Below are 22,493 nucleotides of genomic sequence, written 5' to 3'. Positions count from 1 at the left end.
AAACATAATCCAGATAATCGTTTTAAAGGCCATAATCCGCTTGTGATGCGATCCTTCTGTCGTTCCGAGGCAAAACGAACGAGAAAAACGGGTCGGAATGACCCCATCGGACGTATCTAACACGCACATAAAGAATAATCTAATTATTATACATATAATTTACATTTGACGGATTTTTATATCCTTACAGACATTCTCCGGGTGGAAATTTTACAGTTCGGCGGGTTTAATTTTGCAAACGCTGCACTTCCGGTTGATTTCGCTTCGACACTCCTACAAAATCTATTCAACAGCTACGTATGTATGTATGTACATATGGCGAAAATAACACTTCGAAAATAGATGGGGATGGATTCAAATCGGTATTTTGATAGAATATTGTATTGTTATCGAAAATTCGTATGCGTATAAAAATTGGCTTAGTGTAGGTAACATATGTAGATATGTATGTACATAAGTGGGTCAAAAGATTACAAGAATCCTACTTCAGCAACAGAATGGTGGAATTAAAAAAAATATGCTAAAATTAAAGGTTGTGGCTATTTGCAGGTACTATATCTGCGATAGGCGCAAAGCCTTCAGGGCATGCGCGTGAACTGTCACTGTCAGCGTGTTTACTGTTAAAATTTTGTTTGATTATACTCATAATAATTTTTTTTCAATGGACGTTAGCTCACGGGATCGAACCCGGTGACCTCTTGGTGCTTTGTATCAACGAAACCACCGAGCTAAGCTGCGGGCTATGATATAAATAGTATATTTAATGATATAAACTTAATAATCATGTTTATTGCGATAATATTTCACTATCGACTTAGCGGACACAATTTAAATCTCTATCGGGGGCCAAACCTCGCAACATAGCAAAGTTTCAAAGCAATCGGAAGAGATTAGGAAGGAATATCTTACGAATGCGCAAAGTGAAACTAATAAAAATAGGCACTGTTTAAAAAAAAATTACCTCCGACAAAAAAGTAGGTATAAAATTGTTGGGTATAAAAAACTTGGGATGTTGGTTTAAGTGAGCTCAAAAAGGTTCGTCGCCGCTGAATGAAATATCTATTGAATTGGAGTAACGGCTGAGCTGGAAATTTTAGCACATCGTATAAATAGATTTACGGTTGCACTTTTATGCTTGAATATGAAGTATGTGTTGAGAAGTGCTTTCATTCAACTCTAATAGATTCGTAATTAGCCGGTAATAAATAATTTAAATGCTAATTAATTCAATTAAAATTCGATCCCGTGCGCGAGTTAATATTCCGTGGATGTTTTCCAAATTATTTACATCGTTAGCTCCTCTCGAAAGTTTATTGGGTAGCTGAATTTATGAATAAATTATGTAAATGGTATTTTTTGCACAAGTGGAAAATATATTAAGCAACAATTGCAATAAATAAAATACTTTGTGTATTTTATCGGTCGCAAAAACTTATTAAATATGTGCACACGATACTGACACACTTCAAAAACTATTATCGGTTTTTGTTTTAAGTTCTTTTTCAAGTTTTTCTTTTCCCCGAGCGGAAGGAGCTTAGGTGAGGGTAGTTTATGTACTTCCTAATGTGAGGGTTAGAGAGAGCAGGTGGGCTCCAGTAGGAAGATGGCCAATAAATTACAAACCCTTTCTCGGCTAGCAAAAAATATTTATCGATCGTAACTATTGAATTATTTTTTATTATAAACAATATGAACCAACTTGAAGGAGTTTATATTAAATAATATTTCAGACGGTTGATACTTGACCGCATCGGGGGTCAAATACATACATATATAACGTTTGACATTATACATATTTCATATTGAATGTTATAAAATCGGGTTTATTTTGTTATAAGAAATACTTATTATTTCATTAAATAAAATAACTAACACATACATATATTCCAGGCGAATATTTTTGAAACATTTTGAGTGATAAATATGTATATATAATGAATGTATTATTGCGTACACCGCCGAGTAAGTGCAATCGAATTTTTTGCTTTTTAAGGTTTTCTTTGATTAATGCTTTTTTCCTCAAAATTAACAATTATGAATTTCAAATTTCTATGCAAGATCAAAATAAATGTATATATGTATCTAAACTCTCTTAGGTAAAAGGCGTATATTTCTTGGAACATCAAAAAAAAGGTACTTGGTGATTTCTTTGAAATTTGTAATGGACGAAGATAAAATAGTATTGAAAGTATGTTGTTTCAATGAACTACCCAACTTCAGGTAGAAAATATTATTATCGTGTTTGTGATATGCCATTTCTAACGAAATTTGTAACGGTTTGTAAAGCTTTTGGAATTTTAAGCTAAAACAGATGCGTAAAAACAACTCAGCAGTTCTTAATATCTATTCACGATTCCACAATTATAGTTTTTCTGCGAGGTTACACATTATTTTTTTCATAATATATTATTGATAGTAGCTTATTTAAATCGTTTAATTATTTGTGCGTATTTAGGATTTTCCATTTTACGGTGTGATATACATACATATGTATGTTATTTATTTATTTAATATACTTGGGGGAGGCGGCAAAGCCGATAGGCCCAAGGGGTTTGAATAAACATATTTTACAAATTATACATATATGCAACAAAAAAATGAGAAAAATTAAAATACATTAAAAAAACAATATTTAAATAAAATAAAATAAGAGAAGAAAAAAAATATAAAACATAAACAAAAAAAGATAAAAGTACAGAAATATGATTATGGGAAAGAAGAATCACAAAAATCCTTTGGTTTTAAAAAAAGTATCAACTTTATTCTTAAAAATATTAATATCAATAGAAGTTACTAAATCGTTGGGAAGATTATTCCAAACTGAAACTACTCTGTTAGAAAAGAATGTATCTCTGATCAATTTATTAGATTTATCTTTTTGGAGTCTAAGCGAGTGACCTCTGAGGTGAGTGTTTATGTTGAATGAAATAACATTAGACATATGACAATTATAGTGATTATTAAGAATTTTATAGACTTCGATTAAGTCACCTCTAGTTCATCTCGTCTCCAATGTAGTGAGATTCATTATTTTCAATCTTTCATTATAAGAAACTGATTTGAGTTCAGAAGGAATCTTTGAAATTCTCCTTTGAACCCTTTCAATACATGTAATATCCTTTCCATATGTTAAAATAAGTCCATATAATTCCATAAGCCAAGTTTTTGACCACGTGACAATTGTGTCCAAATGGCTTTGAAGAGAATTGATGCCATCTGAGTATGTATATGACAAATTGTGTTATTTGTAATAATAATATATAATAATGATCTTATGAAAGTTCATAATGTTTTTAAAACAAAAAAACTTTTTTTTTGCATAATATAATACATATTTACATTTTTTATTTTCGATTTAAAAATTTTTAACTTAAAAAAAATCTTAATTTTCTAAAACCGGTAAAAGCCGGCCAACCGGGTTTTTATTTATAAAAAACCCGAAAACCGGCTTTTTCTTTCGGGTGGTTTTTTGGAACCCCTATATTGTACATATGTATATATAAATTGAAAAAAAAAATGGAAACGCGTTGTTCCAAAATTGGGGTGACACCATTGGTGTTAAGGACAGTATGTGTATTTTATCTACATACATAAGTGTCTCCCTACAGTGGAAGGAATATCATTATTTTCCAAGGCCACTCGTTGAATTTCAACGGGCTAAACGCTATTTCATCATATTGAATTATTATCAAAAGTGCAACATCCGATCTCACCTCTATACATTACAACCCTACTATAGCATTAAAATTTCTATACTAGGGTAATATCTGTCACCAAGAGAGACATTTTTCGGCAATATTAACGACCATACAGCGTCAAGTTGTAAATTTCCACCGCTATCTCAATCGCCGATCTGCGAGCACACAGTACATAATACACACACACGAGTTTCTAATCTAGTTTTGCGATCGACAAAGTTTTACCGCGAGCATCCGCCAGACGGCGCTTCGGGGCCGCGTTTGGCCGTAACGCCGCTAAACGCACGACCAGATCCGATGATCGATTTCGCGCGTCACGTGAACTTCGCATCAGCGATGAAAAAACAGTCGCACGGTATGTCATTACGTCGCGTTTAGTCACTTTTTATTTTATTTTTCTCGTTAAGAAGCCGTCTCGCCGTTGAAAAATGGCCGACCCACGCACGCCATTTTGAATTCGGCGGAAGTGAAGGAAAAATGGCCGGTCGTACGTCAAACTATTACACGCCAATTTGCCACCGCGTTACATGTAATATGTAAAATATGTTGTAAACGTTCCGTTGCCTGAAAAATATGCGCATCTGTAAACTAAATCCCACTTCTGACACCATTTTTTTTATGTTTACACTGTCAGTTCGAGTTGAATTTATAGGAAAAGGTGAAAAGGCTTACAATATGGTATCCAAAAAGAGGACGTAAAATAAAGTCATCACCTACATTTATTTATTGTCTTCCTTTTTAAATTAGTCCAAATTGATATATGACGGTATAGAGGAGATTATTTAAAACCTACTGTTTGGGAAATTGAAAAGTAAACTACAGATCTTATCTACAATATTTAACACGAAAATATAATATTTGTTTATTTATTTTATTGTGATTTATTTTATTAAATTACATATTATATTTTATATTGAAAACCCCTGTCAACTGCATCTTTAGAAAAAATAGGCCAATAGGCTGGAAAAATGAACTACGTCCAAATATGGATCGCGTGTCAACCAGTGATGTACATACATATGTATGTAGGTAGTAATGAACATACATTTTTAAAATTAAAGATATATTTAATTTTTTATATTGTTTCATATTTAATAAAGACCTCTAATGCCATTCATTCCAAGTAATTTGTATATTTTATTTTATTTACATATACATATACCAGGAAGGCCTAATAGGTAAACCACAATGTGCCTTCCTGGCCAATTACAAACGTCGATAAACAATTTATAGACTAATTTTATAGAACATCAGAGACATCTATGTATAAATTTTGATAAATTTGCATTTTTTTTTATAAATTGCTGAATTTCGAATTACTGACAAACTCAAAATTTGCGAGAGATCTATGGATAAATCAGCGATTCATGCAAATTTCAAGAAATAGGACAGGTTTGCCAATTTGTAGGAACCGTTTTAATGAAATCAGATAAATTGGCAAACTCTGATGAGAAATTATCGACCTTGGAGTCACCTATCTATGGTCATCTAATGACCCAATTCATAATGAAAATTTCAAAAACAGACACTCTTCAGCGACTAAGCAAATCGAATGTTCATGCATTTGAAATATTGAATTTAAATTAAACTTTTTTTTTAAATTTGGGATAATGTTGGATGAAATAGACGAGATAAAAGTCAAAATACTTATAAGCTTTCCTAGTTCGATTAATTACAAAAAGAAAACAATAACAGTGTGGAATTTAGTTTTATAACTTTGTGAATGATTAGGTTGACATGCGTGAGTTGATAAATAGCTAAGTTGTCATCTTGTAGATGTGACGCTTAACGAACGTTTAGATCGTTGTGGCGCTCTGCCAACGTTTTTAACAATTTTTAAAATATTGTGTAACAAACACAGTGAGTCTTATTATATTTTACCGCCGGTGCTACTTTAGTATGCGACCTACCTTTGAATCGCAGTTGACTATTTTTTTTACTTGTATCGTAGCAACGACCTGTTTATTATATTTTTTGTTTTTTCCTACCGCTCCATAATGTTGTCGAAGCATTTCTATCAAAATATTGTCAGAAGCAAAGAAAATACCGACCATAACAACCTAATCTTACATGAATTGGGCCAACCCTAACTTGACATAACCTAACCTGACCCTTAAATAAATAGGTGTTGGCTGCTAAGATCTGTTTTTTTTTTCATCAATTTTTTCACAAAACATACATATCTTAGCAGACAACACCTATTTATTTAAGGGTCGGATTAGGTTAGGTTAAGTTAGGGTCGATATCATTCAGTCTCACTTTCACACGCGAGAACTGAGACAGTGAGACCACATATTAAAGTAAAAACGTGAAGGTAGATCGCATACTAAATTAGATATATGAAAGTAGATCGCATACTAAAGTAGATATATGAAGGTAGATTGCATATTAAAGGAGCACTCAACCGCCTATGTCTCCTAACAAACAAATCCTACAATAATAATAATGAAAAATTTTATGTCTTTATATATGTACATATGTACATACATATCTGTATGAAATCGTCAAATTTAATTTTCACCGATACGTCAAAATCTGAACAAATTGAACAATATCGTCAAAGTCAAACAGTACAATAAAATCGCGATAGCATGCTGCCGTCTTCTTTTCCTCGAAGCGCTTTCAATGGAGGCTTATTATTTCGTATCTGTCGCATCAATCTGACGCCTTGATTTTCGCACAAGCATTTGGACGTGCCTGAGATTAAGCACCAGTTCCCGGGAGAAAACCGGAAAACTAAGGGGAGGGGGAGGGGGGAGGTGAGTGGAAAAAAGACTCGTGACGGAAGAGACGTGAGGAGTCAAAACGACGTGAGCGAAATGTCAAGACACAAAAGCAAACCAAAGTGTGCCATATTCAAACACAAATGTGTATCTGCTTTTTTTTATATGTATATATTTTTTTTCTCAATCTACGCTTTTGATTTCCGACCGCAATGTGTGCGAAGTCATGCGATCTGACTGCGAGATGAGATGACACTTTCATTCAAAATGGCGCGCTACATCATTTAAAATGGCGCCGCACTACGCAATCGACGCTACGGAGCTTCGTTCGTCTTTCCTTTTGGCTAGTTAAAGAACTTTTTTCAACAAAATGGCAATATTATTCGTATCGTCGATGCGTTAGCGGAAAGTTTCCCGCACGATTAAAGTAATGGGGCGTTTTTCTCGAGAAAACTCCCGAAAGTTTTCCGACAAATCTTTCGATGTAGCTTTTGATATCGGAACGAATGGGAAACTTCTTGGCTTTTTTCGCGTTCAGTTGTGAATTTTCCGATACACAATAGTGGTGTTATTTCGCATTGGCTTCGGCTGTATGATATACATTTTTTTAGTGACTTTTCCATGTTATGAGTGTTCTTCTTAATTGTATTATTTTATTCTGAAATGATGACATTGTAAAAATGTAGTAAGTATAATACGTGCTGAATACGTGCTTTTTGCATCTATTCACTATGTAATATTTCCAGCCTCATTTTCTTTGTCTCGGAAAATTTTATCGTCTTCTTGCTCTCTTTATCTTTCTCTTCGTGCTGCTATCTACGTACAAATTTACATACGATATAATATATGAGCGTAAGACCAAAGAGATATTATTTTCTCCTTTCGTTCTGCTTAAGATACCGACAAAGTCCATGAAAATATGTTGAATATTGAAAATGATAAAAAATTTACTAAAATACGTAACACATTAATATAAAATAGATTCTACGATAAATATATTCACATTTTGTTAAATATAAGTACCAATGACGAGTGATGAAATCATATATATAACGACGGTAATCTGTGTGTGTGTGGGTGTGTGTGTGGGTGTGTGTGTGTGTGTGTGGGTGTGTGTGTGTGTGTCCTAACTCTCGCCGAACATAATGAACGAATCGATAAAAATCGATTAATTCATTTTTCGACGAGACGACTTTGTCGCGACTCGAACCGATCACCCCAAATAGCCTGAATATGGGTCTAAATGAGCTAATGGTCTCGGACATCGTGCCAAATCCAATTTTTCATTTCGCCTTTTTTTTTTAAACATTAATTGAAATATTCCTTCTCGCCATTTAAAAATACGTAATTTTAATAATTTCATTTAGCGAAGTTTTGAACCATTTTTTTTTCTTTTCATATAAAACAATTAAATATATATTTTTAATTGAAATTATTGAAATTGAAATTGAAATTAATTTATATTTTAGCGATATTTGAAAAAATAAAATCAATTCCAGGACGCCGACTCGAACCTACCCCCATCGCGCCCAGATCAATATACACTGACCAGTACACCATGATACGGATATAAAGGGTGCTCTAAATAACGTTAATATTCAATAATCGTACAGAACGTATGGACAACCAATCAAAACGGAGTCATATCTTCGGTAGTTGTCGGAAGAAGTCGGAAGTAGTCGGGTGTCATGGATCGAGTGAATCGATTTCGATTTGCAGTATCGCTCGGGGCGATAGCTAATAATAATAGAAAAAAATAGGTCTTTAAATAAATAATTGAAAACTCTCTATGGGAGTCTGCGTATTTTTAAGAATTAAAAATTATTACAAATAAAGAATTGAAAACTATCTATGAGAGTCTACGAAAATAACGGTTCCGGTTCCGGATTTTTTTTTTTAGTTTTATACGAGTATATAATAATTTTATACCCATGCGATGATGTTTCATCGGGCTATTCACTAGTATGTACATAACTATGAAAAAAGTGTGTGTAGTGCAATATTCAGTTATAAAATAAATATTGTTGAAACGGTTCCTCAAAATTGGCAAAAATCATCCTACCTACTGTCACAAATTTTCTGCAAGTCTAAATCCATAGATATGTCAATGGATTAATTAATTGTTAAACGGTTGGAAGAGTGTGGAAAGGAACCCAAATTTCGTCAGACGAAAAAATCGAAAGCGAGCTTAGAAGAGGCTAGGAAAAATGCTGCATTGTTTGTAATTAATTGCCTAGCAAGGCGCATTGGGGTCTTCCTGACAAGCTTTCCTGATATATATCTATGTAAAAAATAAAAATAAATAAATATATATATATATATATATATATATATATATATATATATATATATATATATATATATATATATATATATATATATATATATATATTTATTTTTATTTTTTTTAGCACAGAAAAATTCCCAAGGCACTCACAACGCCCAAAGCTTTACTTCCACTGCATTAAAGATGGCCGCCAATCTTTCCAAAGTGTCGAATCTCATATCTAATACATCCGAACGACTTATTTATACGAGACGAAAATTCAATTCGACGACGGTGAGAAGGGATGGGTTTGAGGGGGAGGGGAAAAAAGAGCACACATTATACGGAAAGAACCTGTGCGAAAATGTGGGTCACGAATCCCGACCTTCCCGACCGGCGTGAGGGCACTTGACCCTTACACTGCGAAATGCAAATGAAGGACTACCCTCGCGCGACTCGTAAAGCGAAAAGTGGCATTAGCCGCAGTCTCCCTTGAGACCACATCCGTGCCAAAAATAAAATAAAAATATAACGAAAAAAAAAAACCAATATTCATTCTTGGCGGAAAATTTCGACATCAGAGCAGCCGCGCGCAACAGGTTACGGGGTAGACAAAGAGATCTGTGCGATTACGCAAGGAAGAGTCGAGATTACACATGGGTCTTTGTGCGTAATCGCACCGGAACGTGTGATGTATAATATGTGTTGGTGTGTTATCGAGGGTCGTGTTTAAATAGGGTTTGGTATAATTAAAATTTCCGTATGAATATATTTACGTTGAATGGGTTCAATCTTGATAATTCCACTCGCGTGGTTTGATTGCTCTCTGGTCTTTCTTTCGCAATGGGAAAGCACTTTGGTAAAAGTTTGCAAATTAGTAAAGTTGCGATGCTCAATCTGTGCAGGAAACGAATGAACGAGTTTGGAATATTGGCTGTAATTATTTGTATCGTAAAACCTTCTTTTCAACAAATTACTAGGTGCTTTTTAAATTGAAAATTTGTTTGTTTTTTTTTTAATTTATGGATTCCTAATTTTGTAGCCTGTATTTATTTATTTATTTATTTTTACATAAATATTTTTACATACATATATACAAATATACCAGGAAGGCTTAACAGGTAAACCCCAAATGCGCCTTCCTGGTCCACATAATTATTACATAGATACATGTAAATCTAAACAATATCTGATTCTAAAATGGCAGTCAGTAATATAATATTTAGGAGTAACGTTCGATAAAAGAATGAGATGGGCACCTCACATTGAGGCAGCGAAATGCAAGGCGATGCGTGGTATATCCTCAATATATCCAATATTTAATCGCCATAGTTCTTTATCAACGCTAAATAAAATTATATCGCGCGCTCATATTACCATTATTAACCTATGCTTCACCTGTATGGAATAACGCCTCGAATACTAACCTTTCCAAGCTCCAAATAATACAAAATAAATCCCTAAAAATAATTTATAATACACCCATATATACTAACCTGAAAAAACTGCATGCCATATATAATATTCCGTTTGTTACAGACATTACTAACAAACTAACCAGTAGATTCTATGACAGAATCACTAATAACCATACTAACACACTAGTGAAGAGTTTCGGTGATTACAACAAAATGTATATACCCTTCAGGTATAACACACAGATTACCTAAACACAATCTGCTTTAGGTCATCAACTTTAGATAGTCTTTAATTAATATTATGTATTAGATGTATTATGAACATTTATAAGGATTGTAAATAGGTTTTTGAGCTCTTTTTCCTATAATGCTTTAGATTAACATTAGAATAATATAATACTGTGATTACTAACCAAATTAAATTAAATTGTAAAATAGAAAATGATCAGTAGATCAGTAGCTATTAAAATAGATATAAGATGTATTGTGAACATAATTTCGTAATAATAAAAAGCATTTAAAAATCAATCAAAGCAAACAATATCTGACATCTATCGTCAGATATTACAAATATCGTATTAATACGATAAATAACGATGAATAACTTTCATGTAACAATACGAATTTTATATTCGATTAACAACCACAGAGACATCTATGGTGAGCAATATGGCGAAACGTAAGATATAACAATAACTAAAGGTTCGCAACAGAAAATTGGGAAGAAAACGCCAATTTTACAGGAATCGTTTCAATGAAAATCAGAAAAATTGGCAAATTCTGATAAGAAACGATCGACCTTGACAAATCAAGGTCTGGCCAATAGCGAGACTTAGCGGGAATCGAACTCGTAACATCAAGTACGAGATAATTCAACATTCACCACTAGACCACGCTACTGGTTATCATATGTATATATGTATCGCCAGTCTGGGATTACGAACTTATATATGCAGTATTGCCAGTACAATACTTTTTACTTTATCTATGTACGTAGTACAATTGGAAGATGTGTAATCATGCGAAAATTAGAACTCGAGATTTTGAATGATTTGAACGTTTTCATGACCTAAAAAAAAGTGTGTGTGTTTCTGTGTATTTTGGGGATTTTTTGAACACCGTTCGTCCTATCGAACTAAAACTTAAATAGTATCGGTTTCTGAAATGCTAATCGATACGATGTAAATTTTTTTCAAATTTTTAAGTTGACCGTAAATTGTACCTCATCTTATATGTGTCCTCTTTTTGGTTTTTTTATTGGTTCAATTATCTCCCAAACGGCTCAACGGATCCGACTGAATTTTTTTACACGTTATCGAAATATTTTTATCTCAACCGGAATTTTACTTTTATTCTATAAAATGGATGTTTTTCTCAAAAACCTTTAAGTGTATTGAAGTCATATTTGATATCTAAAAGTTTTAGCCTATTACCTTATTAAGTTATATATACATTATTTTATTTCGACCTTTTAAATTATTTTGACCGTTGATATTTATTGTCTATAATATTTATAGTGATTTTAAGTAATAAAAAAAATTCGAACAAAATTCGACAACCGGAAGTAGAACTTTTGTCGTGTGTAAGTTTCCCTACATTTGCGCTCGATTTGAATCGAAAATACTCTCATAGCCGATATAATATGTGAACGTGTATGTGTGCATCTTTATCGAATTTTGTTTCTTATATTATACATCTTACAATCATCAAATACATACATAGATAACGTCATGGGTTGGTCACATGCGAATTATTTTAAATATTTATGTACACCGTTATATCCACAAATACTAAATAAAATCACGTACAGCTAAATTTAAAAATAGCATCGAACAAATAATATACCTATAATACAACTGACCTGTCATTCACAAAACGGCACGTACGTCTAGAAACGGGAGCAATTGCAACTATTGAGTTGAAAACCATTTAATCCGATTTAGTGCTATCGCATCACACAGCTTCCGAGGACAAGGTACACAATGCGCTTTCGAGTTGTTCAATATAACCGGCTCGGGATTAACACCAAACCCTATTAACCTATCTATATATAAATATGTATGTATAGGAGTTTAACGAGGACCAATCGGAGTAACGCAAAGTGAAGCAATCTAGAGTTTCGATACTCCGTTTTATTTACGCAACTCTCCACACCCCTTCCGTTTCCCGCCATAAATTACGTTCTCGCGAGAGATAAAGCCTCAGCATCCTCACTTCGACTTCTTGCTCCAACTTCCAGGACCCCCGACGGCGGGGACTTTGTTAATTATTCATCGGAGTATAGTGCCTACGTTCGTGGACGGCGAATTGCACGGAAACAATTGTTTGAATGCAAATTTTCGCAAATAAGCTTCTCTGCTTTTTTTTTCAATAAGTAACGAGTAATCTTAAGCAATCATATGTGTTATAGAATAAAAGTATAAGATTTTAAAATTACGTCTTACATAATTTAGAATTAAAAATAACACTTTGAGTGAACTAAAAATATATACATACATATGAGAGATAATAAGAACTTATGTATGTATAAAGCAAATTTTATAAAATATAGAGTGAAAAAAGAAAAAGTTATAGGCGTTTAAACAATTAAAATCTGAGAGCGAGATGGCAGGGCGAAAAGTAATGAAACTACCGATGTGAATGATGTATGTATGTGACAGATAAACGTCACCGTGTAATATGATGCAGTATTTTAAAACGTGTCTATTACGATTATTATTATATTATTGTTGCGTAGGGGTGGGTGGAGGATCCAAGTAAAAGGCCAACATTCGTTTCACAGCATTTATTGATGATTAAGGAGATACACGCATTGCTAGTGCTCCGTCCAGAATGACCTGATATCGCCTACGTACTGCCTTATAAGGGGTAGATCTCTCAGGACGTCTAATCTGTTTACCTACTGTATAGTCACGTATTCGGATATGTATTTCCACGGTATGAGAAGTGCGATCATTGTTTCATGCACTTAGCTTGTCGCTAATCCTTAAAACCACTTACCCCGGTCACACGGTCTCTCAGGACGCTACCCGGTCTAATCCGATCGCAATTACTCGGCGGCTCTGTTTGGTATACGTTACATTATAATGGCGGATTACACTTTCACTTATATTGATGACCAAACCGAGCAAAATGGCAAAGTTTGAAAACGATCGGATAAAAACCCAAACTTTGTCTCACAACCAAATCGTTTGCAAGCTAAGAAGAGTTATGAAAAAAAAATTAAACCCATTTGGCACTTAAAAAAGAAAAAAAATCTTCGAATAAATTTTTATATCAAAAGTTGCCAAAATGGCACTATTACCAGATGTATCGATCGTAGAGATCACAACTTATGATTTTTTTTTATCATCGCTAGCCAAATTGGTAAAGTCTATGACTTAAAAAAAATTCAAACAATTTCATTTTCGTAACAACAATTAAAATAAGACCATTCAAAATTTTTGCATGCGGGCCTAAATCTTCTGGTTATGTATTAACAATTTTGGTGAAAGCTCGTTTTTTTAGAATGTTTATTTAAATAATGCATATTCACTAAAAGGAGTGAACGTGCATTATTTTTTCAAATAAATAAGTAATGATTAATTTGAGAAACCCTGATCACACACAAATATGTCAATATACGTATTATGAACACACTATTATCACGTACACGTACATATCATCTAGAGCGATATAAACTGTATTAAACTGGTTGAGTGGTTGTTGAGCAACGCCAGTGGTTGATTTTATCAATTATAAATGTCACTCCATCAAGATATAACAGGTTGTTATTATTATGATTAAGGTTATTATTATTATGATATTATGATTGTATGACTGGCCACAGTGACGCGTTAGAGCTCTCTGTAATGTCACTATGGCTAATGTGTTAAAAATAAAATAAAATAAATATATATATATTGTTGCGTAGGGGTGGGTGGAGGATCCAAGTAAAAGGCCAAAGTCGTTTCACAGCATTTATTGATGATTAAGGAGATACACGCACTGGCAGTGCTCAGTCCAGAATGACATGATATCGCCTACGTACCGCCTTATAAAGGGTAGATATCTCAGGACGTCTAATCTGTTTACCTACTGTATAGTCACGTATTCGGATATGTATTCCCACGGTATGGGTCAGTCGTTCTTAGAAGTGCAATCATTGTTTAGCTTACTTGCACTTAGCCTGTCGCTAATCCTTGAAACCACTTATACCGGTCGCACGGTATGCACTTAGTTAATCCGTTAAAAGATAATCCTTGAACGGTCACACAGTCCCTGGGATTATATTCGCTTAATCCGCGGTGTACGTAACAATATGAATACTTTTGAAGATATTCTTCTTCGAATAGTAGCCTATTGAGCTTATACTCTACACCAGGCTTTCCCAAGCATTCCAAAATATTTTAGTACATAATTTTTTTAAATTCCATCAATCCTCCTCCCCTGAAATAAAAATTAGGCCCTCCTTTAAGTATTGTATGTACATACATATGATATCTTATTTTCTAATACACTACACAAGGATTAAAATTTTTCCTTTTACCTCAGGTGATAAAATCTATTTTCAATATTTTCATTACAGCGTTTTCGTAACAGTTGATATGAAAGAAGCCGACAAATTTGTAAGTTTTCGAAATATAATACTAACCCAAAATACAAACATTCGAACAACTATTTTCGAGCAATTTCCCCACAACAAAGGCGCATTACATAATATGTACACACGCACACACACAACACCCCGTATACGGAGAGATTTGGGCTTGGATTTAATTTTTGACTCGCATCCGGTGGGGTCTAATTCGTCTCGTCCCCTAATAGGTCGTAATTAGTTGGTCGTGGATACGACCTAATTCGTAACGCGAACCCGCCAGGGTCTCGTAGACCCCGCTCGCGTCGCTAATGGTCCGACGTGATGAGTCTCTCTCACCTCGCACAACCCCTCTTAATTAAAACCGAAATTGTGACATTCCCGCCCCTATCTCGTTCGCCACCCCCCAGAGATTTAGACGTGCCAGATTTTCGCGTCGAAAGTTCCGCGATAAAAAGTTTGCGACGCTACGCCAGACGGGAAAGTGTTAAGTGCGCTTTTATTATACCCGCGTTGTACGTATTTTTACGTACGTGTCTCGTGTCGAATATAATTAATATTAAATTATACTATTTGTAAACTGGCGTAGTTTTGCCCGATGGAACTAACCCACAAGAGTGGTGTTTGATATCGGTATATATCCGAGATTATTGAAGCCAACGAAATTGATTCATAAAACTCTCAATATGAGCCCCTATTTTTTCTCATCAGCGAATATACATAGTAGAATAGAGAACGAGGCGGTTTTACTATTACGGTGCTAACACTTTTATGTATGTTTTTTTATGACGGTTATAAATGAGACTATTGTCAATTTAAATTATGTTACAAAGCGAATGAACAATATACAAGTGGTGACTATGATGAAATCAATATTATGCTATTTTCATTTCCACAAAAAGCTATTTGCTAGGATTTGTATGATTTAGAAATTGTAAGTAATGTGCTGCTGTTTATTTGTCATTATTTTTTTTCAAAAAAATGTGTGGGCTAGTTCCATTAAGCTTAACCAAGACGATTTCTGTTAATACTATTTTTAAAAGCACGTAAATTTTATTTGAATTTGTGAGGCAGAATATTGAATAATATATCGGAATTGATAAACGTTGTAGAATAATATTTTCCAATTAAAATGTGTTATTTTCAATTTTATTACTTTTAAATTTGCTTATAATAAAATGTGAAAGAAAAAATGTCTAATTTATATTATTTAAAAAGATCGTTTATTATTTGTGCCGAAATATGTATGTAAAGTATATAAAATATACAGTTAAATAAACAGTAATCGATCATTTTTTCCGTTATAAGAAGTGGGACGAAATTGTATAAGGAAAAGTTTGTAAGTAAAAAGAAAAAAAAAGTTTACTTAAAATATTGAGAATAAACTGTATTAAAACAAATTTCAAAAGTTTTGTTTTGTTATAATACAATTAAATTTCGATTTGCAATTCGTTATAGCTCAAAATTATACATCTACATTTCTTAATTACATCATTACAAAAACGTGTATGTATTCACTATGCAAATCTACGGTTTTCAACTGAAAGCCTCCAAATTTAGTATACTACATACATACATATACACTCAGGTCTTTATTTATGCGATAAATGTGTTCCACGGGATACCGCATGAAAAATATTGCATAAAAAAAGAAAAAGCTTACGTAGAAAAAATAGGGATGCGTTCCATAATTTACATAAAAAAATGTATTTAAAAAAAGTTTTTGAAAACAAAATTTATATTAGTTTTCTATAAAAAATATTAAAATAATACATAAAAAATGTATATTTATATGTATATAAAAAGTACTGAAATATAAAAAAATATTAAATATAAAAAATATTAAAATATTGAAAATAAATATAAAAAGTACCACATAATAAAAATTATAGTCCCGGCTTAAATTACAATCTTAGAGGAATATCTTTATATGAATCAAATTACTACACTAGAAGATTAATGTAATTAAATATAATATATAACTTAAAACCGCGAAAAGACGAGGATTAATTACATTAATTTAAGACGGGATCATGATTTTGATTCATATAGAGACATAATATGTAAACTAGAAAATTAATGTAATTAAATATCTTGCTTAAAACCTTGTGTCGCGGAAGGATGATATAATATAAAGGCTTTGCTTAAATATGGAATCTAATTATGTATGGGTGTATTAAAAAAAAATTATAATACACCCATATATACTAACTTGAAAAAACTGCATGCCATAAATAATATTCCGTTAGTTACAGACATTACTAACAAACTAACCAGTAGATTCTATGACATAATCACTAATAATAACCATACTAACATACTTGTGACGAGTCTCGGTGATTGCAACAAAATGTCTATAACCTTCAGGTATAAACACAGATTACCTAAGCACAATCTGCTTTCGATCGTCGACTTTAGAGAGTATTTAATTAATATTATGTATCAGATGTATTATGAGCATTTATAAGAATTTTAAATAGGTTTTTGAGCTCTTTTCCTATTATGCTGTACATCAACATTAGAATAATATAATACTATGATTACTAAAAAAATTAAATTAAAATTGTAAAATTGAAAACAATCAGTAGATCAGAAGCTATTAAAATAGATATAAGATGTATTGTGAACATAATCTATATACAATATATAATATATATGTATATATGTATGTATATATATATATATTTTTTTTGAATGTTTGTCTGTCTCGAATAGGCTCCTAAGCCACTGCACCGATTATGATGGAACTTTCAGGATTTATTGTATGCATGTTGGGGAAGATTACTGTGAAAAAAAAATGGGAAAAAACCTCTTAAAAATAATATTCTTAATTACAATTTTACTGACGCGAAAGTACAGCTGCATCACGCCGCGAGTGTGACAATAATCGCGCCACGCCTACCTCGCACTCAAATTTACTGACCATTCAGGGCTGTACCACAAACACACAGCGGATGGCCCACGTCAACAAATATATATATATATATATATATATATATATATATATATATATATATATATATATATATATATATATATTTATATATATATATATATATATATATATATATATATATATATATATATATATATATATATATATATGTATATATATACCTATATATAAAATTGAATGTCTGTGGAACGGGAACGAAAACGGGAACGGAAACGGGAACGAGAAAGGGAACGGGAATTGCACGCGTTATTGTGGCATTGCAACACATGCCGGGTTCAGCTAATTTAGTAATAATAAAAAGCATTTAAAAATCAAAAATATACACTACATAACATCAAAACAGCATAAAAAGTGTTTTTCTGCTATGCAAATCCCCAGCCTTTAAGACAAATTTGGTATACAATTTCACGATACTTTACTACCGATATAGAATTCACGATATAGAATTCAGACAACACACCAATTGAACTAATCTCAACACACCATACATACACACATTCCCGATATATCGAGCGAATAAAATGCACGCTACATATTTATTGCTTATTTTCAGCGTAAATAATTTACGGTCGTACCGGTCGTTCGTTTTTACGGTCGTATCGATTTGACATTTGCAAGTTACGTAAAATTTTCACCGCTCGCCTATAAATTCCACGCAAAACACTGAAAATTGGTATAAATTCAATACAGAAAATCGAAAAAAAGAACTGGAAATAATATAAGGCGCACGCTGCACTACCACACTTGCACGTGGACACATTTGCATGGTGAAGTCTAAATTTATCACGAAGGAAATGACGAGTTTTGTCCCCTTTGAGTGTGTGTGTGTAGAAACTGTTCGACTATTCATGAACCGGATGTACCTATTTGTATTATGGATACGTATGTATGTATGTATAGATAGGGTTGTCTGAAAACTCTTCGAGTGAAATGACGCGTGAAAATACGCGAGCAGATTGAAGGGCAAAATGCGAAATAATCCTTCGCGAACGTGTCCTAGTTTGTAATCGGCGAATCAGGCATAAGGATTTATATATTGTGTTTGATGTATTCTAAGATTTATATTTTTATTTGAAAAATATTCGAATGTGTTAAATATTTTCGAATGTGTCTCATATTATATTCACAAAGAAGAAAGGTTCGAGCAACATTTTGTAGAATATGAAAGTATAGCTTTTCAGCTCAATTTTGAAATTTTTAATTCTTTATGTCTATACGTCTGAAATCCAGAAGGATGGAATAACGCAACTATCATCTTAATACACAAAAAGGTGATAAAAGCGATATCAAGAACTACCGACCCATTAGTTTACTTTCAGCGGTCTACAAGATCTTCACGAAGGTTATTACAGAAAGGCTGAAGAATATCCTCGACGAGAACCAACCTATAGAACAGGCAGGGTTTAGGACAAATTTCATCACAATGGACCACCTCCAAGTAGTTGTCGAACTAATCGAGCGCGCCAACGAATATCAACGGCCATTGTGCCTAGGTTTCGTCGATTATGAGAAAGCCTTCGATACAGTTAGCCACAATGCAGTACTTAACGCTCTACAAACACAGGGAGTACCGGAACCCTATGTGGGGCTGTTAGCTGCAATATATAAGAATGCCACAGCTTCGTTTAAAATTTTTTCAGGTACAGATAGATTTAGCATAGGAAAAGGAGTAAGACAAGGAGATACTATCTCGCCCAAGTTATTCAATGCGGTGCTTGAGGGAGTTTTTAGGAACTTGGAATGGGACAAAGCCGGAGTAAGCATCAACGGTCGCTTCTTGAGTCACCTTCGGTTCGCAGACGATATAGTTTTAATAGCTCGTGATTCAGCTGACCTACTTAACAGACTAACACAGCTGGACAGGGAAAGTAGAAAAGTAGGATTCAAAATTAACGTAGACAAGACCAAACTAATGTTCAATAGTTATTGCATGCCTGATATCATCCCATTGGATGATAAACCAGTAGAAGTAGTAAATAATTATTTATATTTAGGTCAAATAATTAACATGTCTGGTAGTAAAGATGAAGAGATAAAGAGACGTATGAAATTAGGATGGAGTGCATTTGGATGGATGCATGCTGTTTTTAAATCAAAAATGCCACTCTGCCTGAAGAAAAAGATCTTTGATCAATGCGTTTTGCCAGTGATGACGTATGGATGTGAAACTTGGACACTGAACGCTAAGATGCTACATAAAATCCAATGCACTCAAAGAAGTATGGAACGCTGTATGCTTGGCATAACAAGGAAAGACAGAAAGCGGAACACGTGGGTGAGAAGTATGACAAGAGTAGTGGACATAGTGGATAGAGTGAAGAGATTGAAATGGCAATGGGCGGGTCACTTCTAGGAGGATGGACGAAAGGTGGACAAAAGAAGTGCTTGAATGCAAAAGGGTAAAAGGAAGACCGCAAGGAAGATGGGTGAACAAAATTAGGAAAATGTGCGGGGTGAGATGGATGAGTGTTGCGCAAAACAGAGACGAGTGGAAGCGTTTTGGAGAGGCCTTCATCCAGCAGTGGATGGCGAGTGGCTGTAAATGATGATGATGATACGCCTGAAATGTTTATTTCTTTATTTCTGTAAGAGCTTATCACGCTACCTTGCGGTTGATTTGAAAAGTTTGACAATTTTCGCTTGGCATATTAGAATATGCTGATGAGAGTGATTCGTCGTGCACTTGAGTGCAAACTATTGTTATATATTCTTTAAATTATTCCCCGCTTCCCCTTTTAATTATTTTCAAAAAAAAAACTACTTATATAGTTATTAAAAAATCTGTGGAAAATTTTTGTATATGACTCAACATAAATCTCAACATAAGTCTCTCTATCAATTGCATAAATAAACATGCTCCATCTCTTTCTAATCTTAATTCAGTCCACCAATTTAACTGATTTCGTTTTTAAAAGATTTTATTTAGTTTGACATCCAGATTTTAAAAGCTTTCTCCCTTGAAGTTGTACATAATTATAAAACTAGAAATAGGAATAAATTAATTATAGGTAGAGTTAAAAAAGCAAAAACTGCAGGAGGTGTTTTCCACAGAGGTGTTTAAATATACAATGCCCTTCCTGAGAGCATTAGAGGTGCTAGTAACATTGGTGCTTTCTTGTGGTGTGTTAATGGATACCTCTGTGGAAAATGACGTAATTATATATGTAAGTTTAATATAATGCTATGTTTGGAATTATATTATATTATTTTAAGATTACTAATTATAGTTTTGTTAATTTTGTTAACTATGTTATATTACAGTTGTTAGTTTTAGTTTAAAATTGTTAATTGTGTAATCATTCATTAGCAATTTGCTATTTAATAATTAATAAAAAATAAATAGATAAATTTGATAAACAGAAAATTCTTGCGTATATATGTATGTAGCTGGGTAGCATATAATATTTTATAATAATCAAAAAATATTAAACGGGAATATGTAGGTTGCCAATTTGGTGGAATCGTTTCAAAAATGAAATCAGATAAATTTGCAAAATCTGATACGAAGCGATCGACCTGGAGTCACATATGGTCAGCAGTATGGCTTAATGGTAGCGTGTATGTTTAGCACTAAGTGATCAGTGGGTTCGATCCGTTATACTGCTGGTTAGATTTGGGGGTATTTGTGACTCCAAATCGATCGTTTCTTATCAGAGTTTGCCAATTTTATCTGATCATTGTCAAAACGGTTCCATCTTTCCTGTTGTCACAAATCTTCTGTAATTATTGTGTGAATAATTTGTAAAATTTATGTACAAAATCTAAATCCATAGATGTCTCAATGGATTAATTCTGTGATTAATTAATTAATTGTTATTTCGTATTCTTCAGATTCTGGAAATACAGTGATTTATGTAATAATAAAATACTGCATTGTTTATAATTAATTGTCCAGGATGGTGCATTGGAGCCTTTCTGGTATATATCTATGTAAAAATAAAATAAAATGTATCAAAGGTCTGGCTAGCAACACTGGTCCAGGGATTTAGCCCATGACCCCTCATTTGAAAGCATAACACGCTAACCTCTGAGCTATGTTGCTGATTAATAGTTTTTATTAATTACTAGCTGAACCCGGCAATGCCACAATAACGCATGCAATTCCCGTTCCCGTTCCAGTTTCTCCATGTGTTTCTATAAGTAAATGTTTCAGTTTCAAATTAATACTTAATAATCAAATTAAATTACAGAAATGATAATTTTCCGGAAAAACGCAGGCGGCGAACACATAATTCAATTGTTAGTTTATTTTACCTTAATAATGCAGGTGGCGAATACATTTGAAATTATTGCGTTGCAATGCCACTCATTCCTGTTTCCCGTTACCATTTCCGTTTTTGGGCGATTTTTTTTATAGAAACCATCGCGGGCATACACACAATAATTCATGTAAGTTTCATCGCAATCGGTTGAATGGTATAGGAACGCATACGTGACAGAAATACAGACAGATAGATAGACAGACAGATAAACAGACAAACAGACAGAAAGACAGACAGACAAACATTAATTTTTATATATGTATACAGATTAATACATCCGTTTAGAAATATAGTCAAAATATGAGGCTACCCCTCTATATTCAGTTCCGATTCTGGTTATTATTACCAATTGTATTGTAACTTTATTTTAAATCATGTATCAAATTGTTTCCGAAACCACCCGTTGAAATATCAACAGGCATAATACTAATAATAAATAAAAGTATATTAAATATTAAGTAGAATTATTTAAATGGATACAAGAAACGAAATAATAATTAAAAATTTTAATAACCAATTCGTCATCAACGCATACATTTTAAAATTAAACTGGCCAAAGCTGGAATATTTGTTTTGATCATTTCGATACATATT

Source organism: Arctopsyche grandis, chromosome 3 (assembly GCF_051622035.1).
Source record: "Arctopsyche grandis isolate Sample6627 chromosome 3, ASM5162203v2, whole genome shotgun sequence".
Lineage (NCBI taxonomy): Eukaryota > Metazoa > Arthropoda > Insecta > Trichoptera > Hydropsychidae > Arctopsyche > Arctopsyche grandis.
The sequence above is the reverse complement of the archived record's forward strand: the minus strand, read 5'-3'. Positions refer to the sequence as shown.